The 15,562-nt window shown below is 45.3% G+C and overlaps 1 protein-coding gene and 1 long non-coding RNA gene across 5 annotated transcripts in view; one reads left to right on the top strand and one right to left on the bottom strand.

The window, feature by feature from the left end:
- Window positions 1–1,172: 1,172 nt before the first annotated feature.
- On the bottom strand, window positions 1,173–3,987 carry LOC136365738 (uncharacterized). Its single transcript, XR_010744401.1, has 3 exons — window positions 3,372–3,987; window positions 1,747–1,906; window positions 1,173–1,309 (listed from the first exon to the last, which is right to left on the bottom strand). It is a non-coding gene; the product is annotated as an uncharacterized lncRNA (long non-coding RNA).
- Window positions 3,988–4,523: 536 nt separating this feature from the next.
- TBL1XR1 (TBL1X/Y related 1) overlaps window positions 4,524–15,562 on the top strand; it is a 109,788-nt gene continuing 98,749 nt past the window's right edge. For 2 of the 4 annotated variants that reach the window (XM_066325749.1, XM_066325750.1), the window contains exon 1: window positions 4,526–4,783. The gene's annotated coding sequence lies outside the window, so the exon portion shown is untranslated. Of the gene's footprint in view, window positions 4,784–15,562 lie in introns of all 4 variants that reach the window. The other 2 variants (XM_066325748.1, XM_066325747.1) reach the window with 2 other exon arrangements.

Below are 15,562 nucleotides of genomic sequence, written 5' to 3'. Positions count from 1 at the left end.
TGAGCAGCACAACTCGCGTCCTGAAACTTCTGAAAGAACCACATCATGGCTTTGGATCACACAGTTCATCAACTGCCTGCGAATGAGGGGCTGTTCACCTGGCCGTGCTGTTCCTCTGCTCTTTATTCTGGGAAGCAGGAGCCTCTCAAATCGATCTGGTAAGTGTCTCAACGAGATGATTGTTTTTGGATTGACTCCTCCCTGGCTTACCGAGATCTACAAGGCGATCTGTGTATGTATGCTTTAAAGCAAGTGACGAAACTAGTGGTACTGGGATGTTGATCTCCAGTGTTGGACACTTTTTACCATATATGATCAGTAAATGATGAATCACCAATAAATTTAAGGTGGGGCAGAGGATGCTCCCTACTCAGCAAGAAGCCCTTTTCCAGCATGTCCTCTCCTGCAAAGAGTCATTGTCAGCAGCCTCAAAAAGAATAAAACCAGTGCCTTCTAACCACTGAACTTCTATTTCCTTTCTCAGTCTGCACAATATAAAGTCAAGTAATTTAGAAGGGTTTTTTTGTTTGTTTTTGTGGGGGTTTTTTTTGTTTTTTTTTTATTTTTAGGGGGTGTTGTTTATTTGAGTTTGTTTGTTTGTTTCAACGTTGATATCTCCCTCAAATTAAGGGGAAAAAAAGCGTTTTTAAGAGTATGAAGGTCTCCAGGCCTAACTGTTCAGTGCTGCTGATCCTGAGCTCGCTGTCACAGGGAAGTCACGGGGAAGTCTTGGTGGAATTGTTCCAGTGTGGGTGTACACCTGCTCATTAGGATTAAAGCGCCCTTGTGGTTCTCGTTAATCCATTTTGGGATGCAAACTGACAAAAGCATCTTTGTGGGGGTCGGTCGGTGCTCCCGGTGCCTCCCCTGCCCTGCCGAGCCCGGAGCTCCCCCGTGGGAGCCTGATGGTTCTTCTGTTTAAAAATCAACAGGGTTTTTAAGTCCCGCTGGTTTAAATATCAGGTTTGACTGGGGCTCGCCTGCATATCAAAGGCACTATGGTAATTTTTACGAGGGAAAGTGTGGAGGGAAAGTGTTCGCCTGGCGCTGCCCAGGCTGCTCCCTGCCCTCCCCGCTGCCCAACGCGGCGCTGAGTCCCTGCCCCGGCTCACCTTCCTTGGGCAGCGTGGAGGAGCCCCCGCAACCAACCAAAATCTGAACAAACAGAAACCTTCCTGCTTCGCTGGTATTTATTTACTCGCTGCCGTGCGTGGCGAGCTCCATTCTGGCACCTGAGCTTGAGCTTTCCTGGAGCCGGCCACCAGCTTCCTGCTGATGTGCCTCGCTGTGCCTGCAGTCTCGCTCGGATCTGCGCAAGATTTATGGATGGATATTATATAGATTTAACACAATAGCGTGGGTTTTATTATTTGCTGGAAAACGTTAATAAACCCCAAGTATTACAGATGCATTTTAATCCCTGAAGTGATTTTTGAGTAGAACGCATGAATTATTAATTGTTGTTATTGTTATTATTGCAGTGCATACCTACCTCACAGGGCATTGCGAGGATTAATTAATTCTTGTAAAGATGTAAAAGGCCGTATAGGTGTCAAGGGTTATGGCTAAAGTGCTTTGAAAATGGAAACCACTCTGCAAGTGCCAAGTATTATTATTTATGGAGTCCAGGCAGTGTGCTTGGTGCTGTGCAAACACTGGCCCAGTTATTGCAAATATTTGCTTATATGTGCTTGGTAGGCCGAGCACTCCCTGTTACGAGTTATTCCAACTATTTTAAGGATGCACCTTTAAAATATGGGTGTGAGAAGACTTTCCAGTCATTGGGATGACAGAGCCACTGGCCATGAGCAGCTGTGTCACTGAAGAACTTCAGAAGCGTGAACCAAGACCTCAGAGCTGCTCCAGCTGTACATCTGAAAGTTAGGGTTTTGTCCAATCCTCCTCGCTGCTTTGGGAACAGAAATGTAACAAGAGTTATTGTTTAGAAGTGGCTCTCCCAGCAGGCAAAGCCAACTCCCTGAGCTCAGCTCACTCACTGAACAATCTGCTGCAAACCACAACCTGCTCAACTGCCCTGTGTTACCCAACATCCGTTCTTGGAAACCTCTGAAAGCGAGAGCCTCCTTCCCATATGCTCTGAAAGTGTCCCCTGTAGCTCTGAGTCCAGCTGCACATTTGGGCAACACAACTGCAAAGGCTAAAGGTCATGACAGAGTGAGAGAGAGAGGCCTTTGTGCAGTCCTGCGGGGTGTTTGCCTTCGTGAAAAAAGGGAAACCAGAACAAAATGGATGGGGAATAACTCTTAAAGCACAGATCTGCTAGGATGCACTTTGTAGATCCTGCAGAGCAGAACTTCTCCTTGGGAAATAGCCCAGTTGAGCACGTCATCGTGTTCAAAAAGAGAGCCTGGCATCCCAGAGCTGCGACTGAACATTTGGAGAACACCAGACCACGGAACCCTTCAGCCAGATGACTTCAGCTCAGCACGTTGTCGCTGCTCGGCAGATGGATGGGAAGACAGTGTTTGTAGTTCCTGAGGGCCAAACAACGCACACTTCAGGGATTCTCCCTCCCCCGTTTCTCACACACGCTTTCTGAACCTCACACCTCTCACTCCCATTTCATGGACTTCTCACATATCCTTCTTTAGGCCCCTGCTGCCCCCCAGAAGAGTTCCCTTTCCTCTTGCCTTAGGCTATGTGCATATTCCCATTCCCCTTCCTCCACACAGTTACTGCTTATCTTCTTTCACCTGGGAAATAAATCATAGTATCAAGAGGTCAAACTCCGTTAGAAGCACGGACAGAGCTAAGATTATAATGCGTGAACGTGTTAATGAGTGCCTTGCCACTTTCCCTTCCCCTCTTCAATTTCTTGACTTTCAGCAAATTTGGAGCTGGACTGCATATAGTCTTCAAAATTATCCCCTTTACATACCTAAAGCAGACAGCTTACACACCATCCGTGAGAAGACAAAGATACCCACTTGGGCCACCAAAATCACCTGACAAATAAATGCTGGACACCAAGTGATTTGCAATTACAAATATGCTTCCTGGCTTTTCTAGAGAGATTTAGGTTTCCTTACATAACTCTGGCCTCTTCAAGCGAATGGTGTGAAGGCCTAGGATAATAATATAAAATAATTTTGCAACGCAATGCAGTGCAAAAAAAAAAAAAAAAAATCTGCTTTCTGCAAGCATTAAAATCTTTTTCTCATAAAGGAAGGGAAAATGCATGGGTTTGACCCTGAAGAAAATTAGTGCTATGAGGGGATCCTACACCCAGGGACTCATTCTCTGGCAATGTCAAGTTCTATCCACAAAAAAACCCCCAAACAACAGAAACAAAACAAACAAACAAAAAAACCCCCAAAAAACCCACAACCAACCAACCAAAAAAACCCAACACCACATGCATGTCCATTTCTTTATCCGCTGCCAGCTGCAGTGAAATCGAGTTCTGAAATTGAGTGTGGGGATGTGGATGCCCTGTTTGAGCAGCAGCAGAGCTGGGCTGGGGTGCACGGAGAGCCTTGGAATGAGCTGGGATTACATCAGATGTTGCCACCGGATCCATGCAGAGTTTGTGGTCATTGGGACTCTGCACGGGTGCCAATGTCCGGACATGAGAGCGCTGGACCATCGCCCAAGAGTGCGAAATGCTGTTGCAAAACCATTTTAAGATGGAAAGGGCTGCCTGGTGACGAATGTGGTTTTGATTAACAAAGCTCGCTTTCAAAAAACAAACAACGCGGCCATATAGATGACAAACAGCATTTCAATTGTAGAAACGAGCAGCGCCCAGGTAGGACATTGCATCGGCGCTGCGGAGGATTATTGTCATTCACTGGAAGCAGAGGGCAGCGGCGGTGGCGGGGCGGCCGCACAGGGCCGGGTCCCGGTGCCAGGTGCCATCGGACCCGCGACGGGCTGCGAGCAGAGAGGCAAACCCACCATGTTACATCCTGCATTTACATAAGCTCCGTTGGCAGCGCAGTTTAATGTCTTTCCTAGAAAAGCTCCGCGGCCTGGGGCCTGCCGTGCCCGGGCGGCCTCCCCTCCCTCACCGCCGGGCGGGGAAGGGTCAGGGAGCGGGTCCCCCTCCTCGACCCCCGCGCTGGGCTCGTGTGGCCGGCCCGGGCCGCTCCTCCTCGCCTGGCCTCGCCTCCCGGCTCCGCTGCTTCCCTTCCTCCTTCCCTTCCCTCCCTTCCCTTCCCTCCGCCGGCGCCCATTTCGGCGCGGCCGGGCACCCGGAGTGTCTGCGGGCCGCCGGCTGCTCCGCGCCGCTTGGCTCCTTCCCCCAGTAACAGCTCCCACATTCCGCCCCGATCCCTCCTCAATCTCAATCACACACACACATATTACTTTTTTTTTTTTTTTTTTTTTTCCCCTCCTTCCTCGGGACTTAATCTCCAGTCCCCCCCACCCGCCCTCCCCACCCTCCCCTCCCCCGGCCCCTGGCTCGGATATAATTGAATATCACAGCGCTACGCGCTGGGTATTTTTTTTCCTTCCTCCTCCTGTGTGTGTGTGGTGGTTTTGTTTTTTTTTTTTTTTTTTTTCCCCCCTGGTGTTTTTTTTTTTCCTCCTCCTCCTCTCGGTGTGGACACCTTAAAAATACATATATTATATATATATATCTCTATAATCGATAACTCTACGCGTGTACACACACACACACACACACACTCACACAGGCAGGGATGTGCGCGTATATACACGCGGCGGTATAAAACACACGGGAGGAGAGGAGAGACAATCCAGGGTGAATTCCTCGTGCCTCCATTCCCCGGGAAAGGGGGGAGCAGCCGCTGGCAAGGTAAGAACCGGGGGGCTCGGAGCGCCGGGGGCGGCAGCGGCCGGGGATGGGGGTGGGGGCGGCCGCGCTGTTTGTGTCGGTGGAGGCGGGAGGGGGATGGGGCCGCGGCGCCCCTCTGACCCCCGCTTTTTATATATATGTGTGTATATGTATATACACACACAGACACGCATATATGTACATATTGACCCTCTTCCCCTCCCCCACCCCGCGCGCGCGCCGGCTTCCCCTCCCCCACCCGCCTTCATTTTTTTTTTTTAATTTTTTTTTTTTAATTAAAAAAATAAAAAAAAGGTTTAATGGAGCGGGGGATGGGGGGACACCGGCCTCGGCAGCGAATGGCACACGGGGAGCCATGGCGAGAGGCCTATTTTTAGCCCGATTTGTGGGGAAGAGCGGCTTCCCCTCCCCCCCTTCCCGCATATTTACTTTGGGGGGAGGGGAAGGGGGGGGAGGGGAGGCGCTGCCCCTCCCCCACTGCCCGGGGTTCTCCCCCACGCCGCTCCCGGGGCGCCCCCGGCCCATTCCCGCTGCTTCTCCCCCGGAGCCAAGTTATTGATCAGTTTTCCGCCCAAGTTCGGGGCCGAACAGGCGATACCCCGCCGTGGCAGCCGGCGGGCCCGGGTCGGGCCGTGAAATAAGCTTTTATTTCCCCATTTCACAGCGGCTCTCCTTCCCAGGGCATATCCCTGTCCGAAAACCTGGTGTAAATTGTGTGTTGCATCAATTAGAGGGGCTCGCACGGTTGATGCAATGTGTGCTGTTTTCTCGGTGGAGCGTTTAAGACCTAAAATAGGTGGCTTGTTATTGTGGTACCCTCCAAAGGGTTAAAATTTATCGTGTTGTTCTAGGTGAATTTAATCTTTCATCACCGAATTTCCTTTTAAGGCAGCTTGACAGAATAAAAGTCTCTTCCTCGCTTGTCTTTATCCCCAGAACAGCAAAACTTTGTGCTTTATGGCAGGGGCTGGTTGCTGCAGATGACACGTGAGTCTGGAGGAAAGTTTGGTTTGTAGGTCGCTGTGTAGGAAAGTGAAGTTTGCTGGTGAAGTTTTTACTACTCTCCAGTGTGCTCGACTTCCTCGTTTTCCTGTCTGTGTAAATCAAATTCCTAACTGATTTATGGGGGAGGGGATCACAAAACATATTCCTTCCTTATGGTTAAGGCATGGGAGGCATGATCAGGAGAACCAGGTCTTTGTTGCATAAAAAAAGAGAGTGGTGTGGGCTTGTCTGACTCGCTTTGCCGTCCTTTCGTGCTAAAATAAATGTCTGAGCACGTTGTGTGCATTAAGAAGGTTTTTGCTGTCGGTGGTCTCTACCCTTTGGGTGTTTGAGTTGTGCTCCTTTAGCAGCGAGGGCACCATGTGCCAGATTGGTGTTTGGGCTTTGGTTGTACCTGGGCTTTGGGGCAGTTTGGTGCCCCCGTGTTGCTCTGAGTAACCCAAAGGCTTGTCCATGTGAGGTTCACACTGGGTTTGGGGCCTTCCTTCGGGCATGTGTGTTTACAGGCTTTTTGGAATACATTCCAAAGGAGGACTGGACCTGCAAGCTCCTGTGTGTGTCCTTAAATTTAAGGGAGTGGGTATGTGCTTGTGGATCAGCTGTGAAGGGTTTTTTTTCCATTATCCATTGAAAAAAAGGGGCAGGTGACAGTGTTTAGGGCACAGGTGGTGCCCTGTGATTGATTGAAAAAAACTTTCTGTGGTTTCCTCTGGTGTTTTTTTTTTATTCCTTTGTTTTTGTTTAAAGGTCTAATGGAATGGTGTCATTTTGTGTTATTTACCTAAGGTCACTTGAGCCTGTGCACTGTCACTGTCTTAAGTTTTCTTGGGAAAAGTTGGATTTTTCTCCATGAGAACCTTGTTTTCTGGTACTGTGTCTGGGGAGTGTGGTGGCCTGCCTCCCAAACTGTTGTTGGGAACACCTGGAGAACACTTAACTCTCATTCCTTGAGGATAGCAGAAGGAAATGTAATTTAAATGTATGAAAGGAGTTGGGGTTTGGCTTTTGGGCTTTATAATTTATTTTTAAGGCTGTGCAAGAGTGTATAGTTTTTGTTTGTTTGCATGTGCACAGCCATAAATGTGTGTGTAGCATAAAGAACACAGTAATTACAGAAGATTCTTTTGCTTAAGCTTTTTTCCCCCTTCAAACAGGTAGTTAGGAGTTTTTTTTTTTTTCCTGTGAGTTTCTTTTTTAATATGAATACTTCTTTCAGTTTTACTCTATATATGGTAATTATTGATGTTTGTGTAATGCTTTGAAGTTGTAAGGCAGGGTATAAGCGCTAAATACCCAACAGCAATACTTCATAGTCATTTTCCCAGCATGAAAGAGTTTGATGCTAAAAAGTGCTACAGCCCTAAGCATCAAGAGGCTCTGGATGGATTAGGGGAAATGGCCAAAATTGCTGATGATGTTGTTTTCAGATAATAGTTTTAAGTTAGGAAGCGCAGATCTGAATAACGTAAAGCAAACTGAGTTATTTTACGTAACTTTGTTTTCATCTGGAATCTAATAGAACGGGGACTTCTCGTTTGAGTCAGATTGTGTTTGCTGTTTCAAGTTTTGTAGTGGCAGTAAAGACCCACATCCTACGAGGATGTAGTGGTGCAGAAGTCAGGAAGTCCTGTGAAACACAGAGCTTTGTGAACATCAGCGCTCTCGTTCAGCTGAATGAGCTCTGCAGCTGTCTGTGAAGCTGCTCCCAGAAGTTGGGTGTGTTTTGTATTAGCGGTGGGCAGTAGGATGTGAATCTTTGGGAAGGCTGTGGCAGGTGTGGCACCTTTTCATCACTAGTTCCTCTGCTCATTGGGAGTCCCAGGTGATAGACACCTCTCCAGTTTTTGCTTGCTTTGCCTGTCTCTTCTGTCCCCCTGGTCCCACAGCTGCTGAGGATGGTGGTGCCTGTGTGAATTCTGACACCTTGCTGGCGAGGACACTGCTGGCAAGCGGAGGGGACACAGACACAAACCTCCTGCCATCTCTTCCCCATCCCAGCTGGGATAGGGTGGTGGTGAAGTGGTCTGGATTGTGCTTTGGAGAGGAGGGCAAGGACAGGGTGTGCTGTAGGTCGGTGTTGTGTCGATACTGAAATATTGTGGTACTGAGATGTATCATACTCTAGTGTGATTCATTCATAACCTAATTCACATTGTTCACATTCAGTGATGTGGTGCTGGTCTGTGTGCTGGCCATCCTCACTGGGTGTGTGTTTGCACATGTGTGCACCCGGAGTTCAGGCCGTAATAATGACTGTATTTAATGCCCTAAACATCTCATGCAAGTAGCTGCAGGTTGGGAGAGAAGTAAAAGTGTTATGTGTGCACACTCTGTAATTATGCATGTTTGGCTCCTGCAAAAAGTAGCTGCTCTGAGAATATACTCATTGCATGCTCATTTTTAAATACAAATTTAAGTGTTTGTGTTAGGTGAAGAAGTGTCAGTAGCTTCCCATTAAGGAACTATGATTGACAGCTCTTCTCTCTTTTTGAGTTGCATTGCTGCATTAATGTAGTAGCTTCAAATTAACAGGTGATGAAGAAGCCATTTCTGTGTTCCTTCTGCTGATTTAGCTACCCCTGTCCCAAATGTGCTCAGTTTTTTAAGTGCTTAAGTATGAAGTTAGATGGTCTTAATTTCTGTAAAGTCACTTAATGACAACTGACTTTACTAGAAAAAGGTTCACCCAGTGATCCCGAGCAGAGTAGATGGAGACCGCTTTATTCAGTTCATAATTGGTTTCTTCTGAGATAAAGTGTGACAATGAAATGAGGAATAAGGAGTATCTTTTGATAGGAAATTGTAGGGGAATATATTGGCTTTCCTTTAATTTTGCAAAATTGAATTAGCTAACTGGAGGTAAGAAGCAGTAAAAATGAGGCAGCATAGCTGTCACTTTTGGAGAGTTGATTGCTTGACTGAAAAGGTTTGGAAGTCTGGTCTTTAAATTGCCAATTTGTATGAAAAGCGGCTAAGTTCTTAGGGTTCTGTCTTGTGGTATCTAATCCAAGATGAGAAGGCCTTTTCCTTCCTTCTCGTAAAACAAGACTGAACTTGTTTGTGCAGAATGCCCTAGAGTTGTAGTGGCCTTGTTTGAGTTCAGGTTAAATGTTCCTTTGATTTTGAAGGATCTACAAGAACTGTAACTCAGCTTACACTCTGAAACCTTTGTCTTTAATACCTTACCACTTACCTTTCTGTGACATCCTTTAGGCTTAACTTTTTATATGGATAAGGAGCCTTAAAAATAATTCTGCCTTGATAAGAAGTAAGTGGTCGTTCCAAGCTGGAGGTTGTGTAGGGGAAAATGCTGTTGGGTTGGGTGTTTAGGATTTTGATGACTTGGCTGGCCAAGGAGTGAAATTACTGCTGTTGCAGCTCACCCCTACTCGCTCGCTTCTTGGATGGGCTGATTCTAGGGAAGAATTCCGAGTATATTTCCTTACCTGTAGAAATAGTAATCAGAAGGTCTGGTGAATTGGTGTAGCTTTCTGAAAAACTGACTGAAAGAAGCTCCTAAGTGATGCTGGGGAGCGTTATGGAATGGTCTTGGCCAAAATATGCAACATCTTCCAAAGAGCGTCCTTTTACTTTGGATGTGGTTGTGCATGGCCAAACTCAGTGCGAAGTGGAGATGCTGAGGTCCTTTGGAATATGTGTGTTAGCTGGAATGCTATAAGCAACATCCCTAGGTATGCTATCAGCCTAACACGCCATTTTTTGAGGATGAGTAATGCAGGCAGGTTGGGTGTCAACCTGGTTGTGTGGTTCAGTGTCTGCCCGTGGCCGTTCATGGTGCTCTGTGTATCCTGCTTGTCTCCAGGAGCTGGAGGTGTGCTGGCAGTGGGGATCTGGTTCCTGAATTTGTGCTGTAGTTGTGCTTGGTGGAAGCATGACTCCTCTTAAGAAGAGTATAAGCTGGCATCTGTGTCTCTAAAGTAAGATATTAATAGTCTTATTTTCAAAGATGCTGAGTCCCTGCAGTTGCATGTGAAGTTGGCAGTCTCTGTGTGTGCTTAGCATTTCTAAAAATCAACTCTTGTGTGTGGTTTGCCGGCTTCTGCAAACTCCCGTGAGGGTGTAGTTTCTGTTCCTGGGAGCAGTATTAGTAAAAGGCTATGTTGTGTGCTCTGACTTGTGTTTATTGTTGTAATTCTGAAGTCTCCATGTTGCAGAGGAGCAATCTTGCTTACTAGTAATGTCTAGCGGTAAAAAATCGGAATCATCCAGAGAAAACAATTGTGTGGGTTTTTTTTTGTTTTATGATCTGAGGCTCTGTTCAGTGTCAGTGTGTTACAGACACTCTCTACAGCCGTGTGCCATAGGCAGACACGCTGGGTGTCATTTCAGGTGGCTGGAGGTGCATTTGCTGGAAGTTTTGGCTGGTGGGATGTGGGTAGCAGACCTTCCCTTCCACTTCAGCGGGGCAATAGTTTTGCCAGCCTGGCAGGGCAGGCCAGCAGCTGTCCCTGCAGTAATGCTGGTGCTCCTTTTAACCTGTTGGGGGTTTGGGGAATGATTCAGTCACTTCTCTGGCTGTGTGCAGAGCTCCCTTTCACCCCACTGACGTCAGGCCTATGGTAGATTTTTGTGAATTGAGGCTGTGAAAGTGGAAGCTTTTCTCTGTACGCAGCTCTATGTGCCTATTGGTGGCGACCAGAGAGCTGCAGAAAAGATCTCTGTGCAACCTATTCCTGGAGCATTTTTCCAAGGTTATGAGTTAAGGGTCAAATATTTACTGTTTGTGAAAATGTAGTGCTAAATTCGGTGCCTGGTGCCAAAACCACAGAAATTGTCAAGGTCTAGAGCCCTAAATAGAACCTGTCCTAAAAGTCCCATCCATTTGACATGAACGATGTTAAAAGTTCAGGCTCTTCACTTGGGTGACTTATAGCCAGCAGACTGAGTGGGGAGTCATGGATGGTGAGCACATGTGAAGCAGATTTCAGTCCCCTGATGGTTCCCTAAAAGTACCAGGCAAAGAGGAGACAGTTTGATTTCCTGGAATAAGTTGCCCAGGCTGGCTGAGGAGTGGAATAACAAGTTTCATAGCTCTTTAGTGGTTTTTGGACAGACTGATTCATGCTCGAGTGTCAGCATGACTTCTGAAAATACAATTTTGCTTTGTAAAAACAGTATTAAAGAGATGCCATTATTTTTCATTTATTATTGATATGGGTCTAACTTACAGCCTTCTTGGAGAAATGAGCATTTTGCCATTAATTTCAGCAGTTGAGAAAGGAGCTTACCTTAAATACTGATTGATCTTAAGAGAGATGAGTGAGTCTGACCCTCCCCCACTGCTTCCTGGTCTCTCTAGCTCACAGTAAGCATGAGAACTTTTCCTCTTTTAGGTTACGTCTAAATTTGTGGGGAAAAAAATAGTTTTGATATTACATAGACCTATGGGGGAAATAACACGAGATCTGGGTCAAAAAAGTAGGACGTGCAAGATTTAGAAGCTGTTGAAGTGTATTTATTTGTCCTATATTAGGTTAAAGGAAATATTGGTGCTCTCAGTTTGGCAACGCGTCCTTCAGTCTGCGGTGTGCTGTAAAGGGAAGACAACTGTTAAACAATGATTCACCACTAATTTTTGTCTGGATGTCCACATTCTTCTCTAGTGCAGAAATTTCTGTTTGTGTATCAACACAAACACACTTTCCTAAATACAGACTCTTGGAGATAATTTTAACTGGGAAGTGCTTTGTAAAAATACAGATTTTTGTCATGATGATGTTTGTGATTTTGTAATGTATTTACTTTGGGGTTACATTCAGATTTTATACTTTTTAACGCACTTATAAAGTGAAGTTAGCATGAACGTGGATGGAGGAAAATGAAGGACAGTGTTATCAAATCATCTATTAATGTTGACATCAAACAAATTGTGCTAGAAACATATCTTGTGTAGCAATGGGTTCGTTGTTTCCCATTGCTAGAGCAACAGATCTGGGGTTTATAGAATGGGGTCTGTACTTGCTGAACAGCATAAATGTTTTCCTGATGCCGACACGGTACCTGATTTTCCACTTTATTTTGAATGCACAACTAAATTTCACAATCTGGTCTCTTGTTTAGACTGTGAGTATCTAGCATTGTGGGCATGAAAAAAGTCAGCAATTTGAATCTTCAATATGTTGAGTTGTGACAAAACTTGAACACAAATACAATGAAACAACCTACTAAGCAGTTTTGGTGAGCTTGATCTGATAGCAGGAACGGATATCTAAATGCAGCTGATTAATAGAAACCAACTTATTTTTCTTTTTTTTCTTTTTTAACAACTTTTGCCTTTATTGTAAATATTTATCACAGTTATTTGAGTTGTAAGAAAAATGCTTTGTATTTCTGTGAATGTCTTCCAGGGCAGATTGTGAATGGCCTTTGATTACGTTAGAAATATCAATGTTATCTTGCTGTTGGCGAAATCCATATTAGTTGGTTCTTCTGCTGTCTACACATGCAAGGTTATTTTGATATGGATTAGTTATTCCTAGTTCATCAAGTGCCTTTGTAAGATTCTTTCTTACGGTACATATAATACACATTAAATACGTTAGCAATTAAGTTTTAAGAGTCTCTCCTATTAAAAGAAAATAAAAAAGCCCTATTGACCACTGGGTCATCCTGTTGAGGTGCCTGGGCACCACAACCCTCCCAGGTGTATTATTTTCTGGTAAGATGGGCATTGCTTTTGTCTTGAAAAATAGACCCTCTCTCTGTGTGGTTCTGTGGGCTGCTTGTGAAAACACCAGATTCAATTTTCCTATCAGTCTGCTGTTGTCCCAGTGCCTGGAGCACAGCTGGGGTCTCACGTTAGAGAGATACTCACTGCTTGCATGTACTGAGGGCTTTTAGAGATCCTGTGCGTATCGACAGAAATGATGGGGAAAGAATTAAAAAAAAAAACCAACCAACAAGAAAGATAAAGGCATGGAAAGTTTCAGAGGTAGCCAGGGAGAAAACACAATGGATGTGTTTTGACTCGCTCTTTGACGCTACGGGTGACTTCATACGCGAGGCTCGGAGAGTATGTGAAATGCAGTGTCAGACTCCGGCTAGGAGAGCGTGCCTTACGTAGGCTGAGGTTTGTCTGTTGTGCCAGCAGCAAGGCTCGTGTGTGTTGGACACTGCTGCCGAGCTCCAGAAAGCTCCATTGATGGTGTTCGAATATGTGAAATTTCATTTGCGTGCTTAATGTGCCTCCCGCTTTCCCAGCGGTGGCCTGTAACTGCCTGCTTGCGGAACGGAGCTTTTTCAAGGTGAAATTAAAGAAATGCGCAGGTTTTAAAAGCACATTCAGAGATCAGGTTAGTCAGATTTCATTTGTGTTAATGTTCCTGTAAATGGTGAAAGTTTGGAACTGCAATACACTTCTGTGTTCCTGTTGCTGCCTACTTGTATTTGTTAGTCTGGTGCTGCTGGGCTTAGTGCCGTTCTGTGTAATTTAAATAACCCCCCAAGCTTCCCCCTGTGTGATAAAAAGACAAGTGGTGCAAGATTGTGCAGCATTTTCTTTCTGAATTAACCCTTTCCAGCATCAGGGTGGCTCTGTCTTCTCTTCGGTGTCCATGCTGTAGTGGGAAAGTGGCAAATAAGTGCAGTGAACTGGAGCGTTTTGTGTCCACCTTGACAGTTTGCACTATTTTATTCTTACCCCTTCTTAAGACTTTATTTGATTTTTCTAATCATTCCTCACCTGTTTTTTTTTTGTTTTTTGTTTTTTGTTTTTTGTTTTTTTTTTTTTCCCTTGGACTTTATCTCTCCTTTTTGTTATTTTAGACTTTTCTTTTGCGTTCTCCCCATCTGTTCTCTTGTCAGTCCTTTAAATCAAATTGGTACCTTTTTGTTTCTGTTCTCTGGGTTTTCTCTGCTTTCTTCCTCTTTCTCGAAATGTTGGTTAAGTTTGTATACAGAACTTGGTCCTAGTTCCACCCCTCTTGAACTGGAGGGGTTGAATGGGTTTGGATGATGTAGCCTGAGTCAGTGGTGGAGCAAAAACCTGCTGGGGGAGTCTCATTTTCCTGTGTGTTCCCCTGGCAGTGAGCAGGAGGTGAGCGAGGGGCCTGCCCACGGCACATGGGTGGTTGGGATGGGCACACAGGGCAGGAAATGCAGAGGACAAATTTTGGCAGTGCTTTTATATGATAAAAATAATCTTGGCTCTAGGCATAGCATTGATCCAACTCTTGATGAAGTCAGAGGGAGGCTTTGGAGGGAGTTGGCGTGGGCATTTAGCACAGACACGAAAAGCCAAGGAAGTTGGAGTGAAAACCTCAGCGCGAGGTGGGGTTGGCCTTGGGCTTTTCAAAATAAGGGGTTTTATGCAAGAAGTTTTTTATTGACATTGTGACTTAAAATTAGTGAAAACAAAGTCAGTCATCGTGAAATCAGTGGCAGCCTTATCTTATTGTTTTTATTGTGGGTAGTGTTGACAAGTCACATGCCCCATTGTTCTGGGTGAACAAACAGGGCTTTGAGGCTGCGAGCTGGGACGTGCGCACAGGCGCCTTTGTCCTGTGTGGAGCTGCGACTTCAGAGTTGGGAGGTTTGTCTTTAAAGAGTTCACATCCAGAATGATAAAATACTCTCTTGCTTGATATTGAAGCACTGTTTTTGTTTTGGGTCTTGTTCTCCAGAACCTAAGAAAATAAACACAGGCGACTTGATGGATCATAAACTCTCTCCTACCTCGTTGCCCAGCAAAACCTATGGATAGCAGGCTTGTGCTCTGGCTCTGGAGTGGATATGCTTGGGACAGAGAGAATGCAGAATGTGCTTTTGAGAAAGTCAGTAAAAGATTTTTGCTTGAAAGCCTTCCAGGTGTAAGTCCTTTACCACGGAGCTGGTGACACTTGAGACAATAATAGTGAACCTCATCTCTGCTGAAGTCACAGTTTTGTGGATCACCTCTAAATTACTCACACCGTTTATAAATCCTTGTAATCAGGATATGTGTAGTGTAACTAAGATGGATGCAGTAGAGACTGGCTGCAGGAGCAGACTTGGCACGTGTAGGCTGTGGATGTAGTCATCCAGCCGTATCTGGGGGAGAATTCCATTGAAATTGCTGTGAGTTTTTGCTTAAGGAAGAGCAGAAAGATTAGTCTTCCCTGCCTACGGTGATTTTTATTATGTTGTTGTTTTTAGTACATCTTAACAATGCCTGTGTAGCTCATTGTCTGGTCAAGAATAAATGTGGTGCATTTTTTTTTCCTTTTTTTAATCAGCTTATAGTCTTGCTTTTTCCTCTTGAAACCGGTTGCTTGTGTTGCGTTTCATACCTATACAGGACTGTTCACCAGAATGATCTTGAACTGTCAGAGCTCCACAGTAGATATTAGTAAGCTGCTTTCATATGTAATGGTGTGGAAGGTGGTAGAAACTTTCAAGCTGGTAGAAATTCTCATAGCAATCTTGACTGAGTGTCGACAGTGTCAGCTGTGTGTCCATCTGCTCTCTGGTATTAGAAAACTTCCCCACTTTGGGTGGTTTGCAGGCAGTCTGTAAAATACTGCTTTAATTTCGACGCAGAATGAATGGCAAACTTTTGACATCCTAATGTGGGTGTAATAGAGCAATGGAATATATTCTGTAGATTATTGCTCAGGGTTTTCAGACTTTTTTTTTTGAGCATGACTGCAGTTTGTTTATAGTTCCCTTCATGGGAACTGCTTGATAGAGGGAATTACGGAATTATTTCTGGTTATAAATTCTCTCTGTGCATTTCCACAGGCCTGTCTAGCTCTGTGGTGGATCCCCAGAGACACA

This window comes from Sylvia atricapilla, chromosome 10, assembly GCF_009819655.1.
Source record: "Sylvia atricapilla isolate bSylAtr1 chromosome 10, bSylAtr1.pri, whole genome shotgun sequence".
Lineage (NCBI taxonomy): Eukaryota > Metazoa > Chordata > Aves > Passeriformes > Sylviidae > Sylvia > Sylvia atricapilla.
This window is presented reverse-complemented; position numbering and strand designations above follow the sequence as displayed.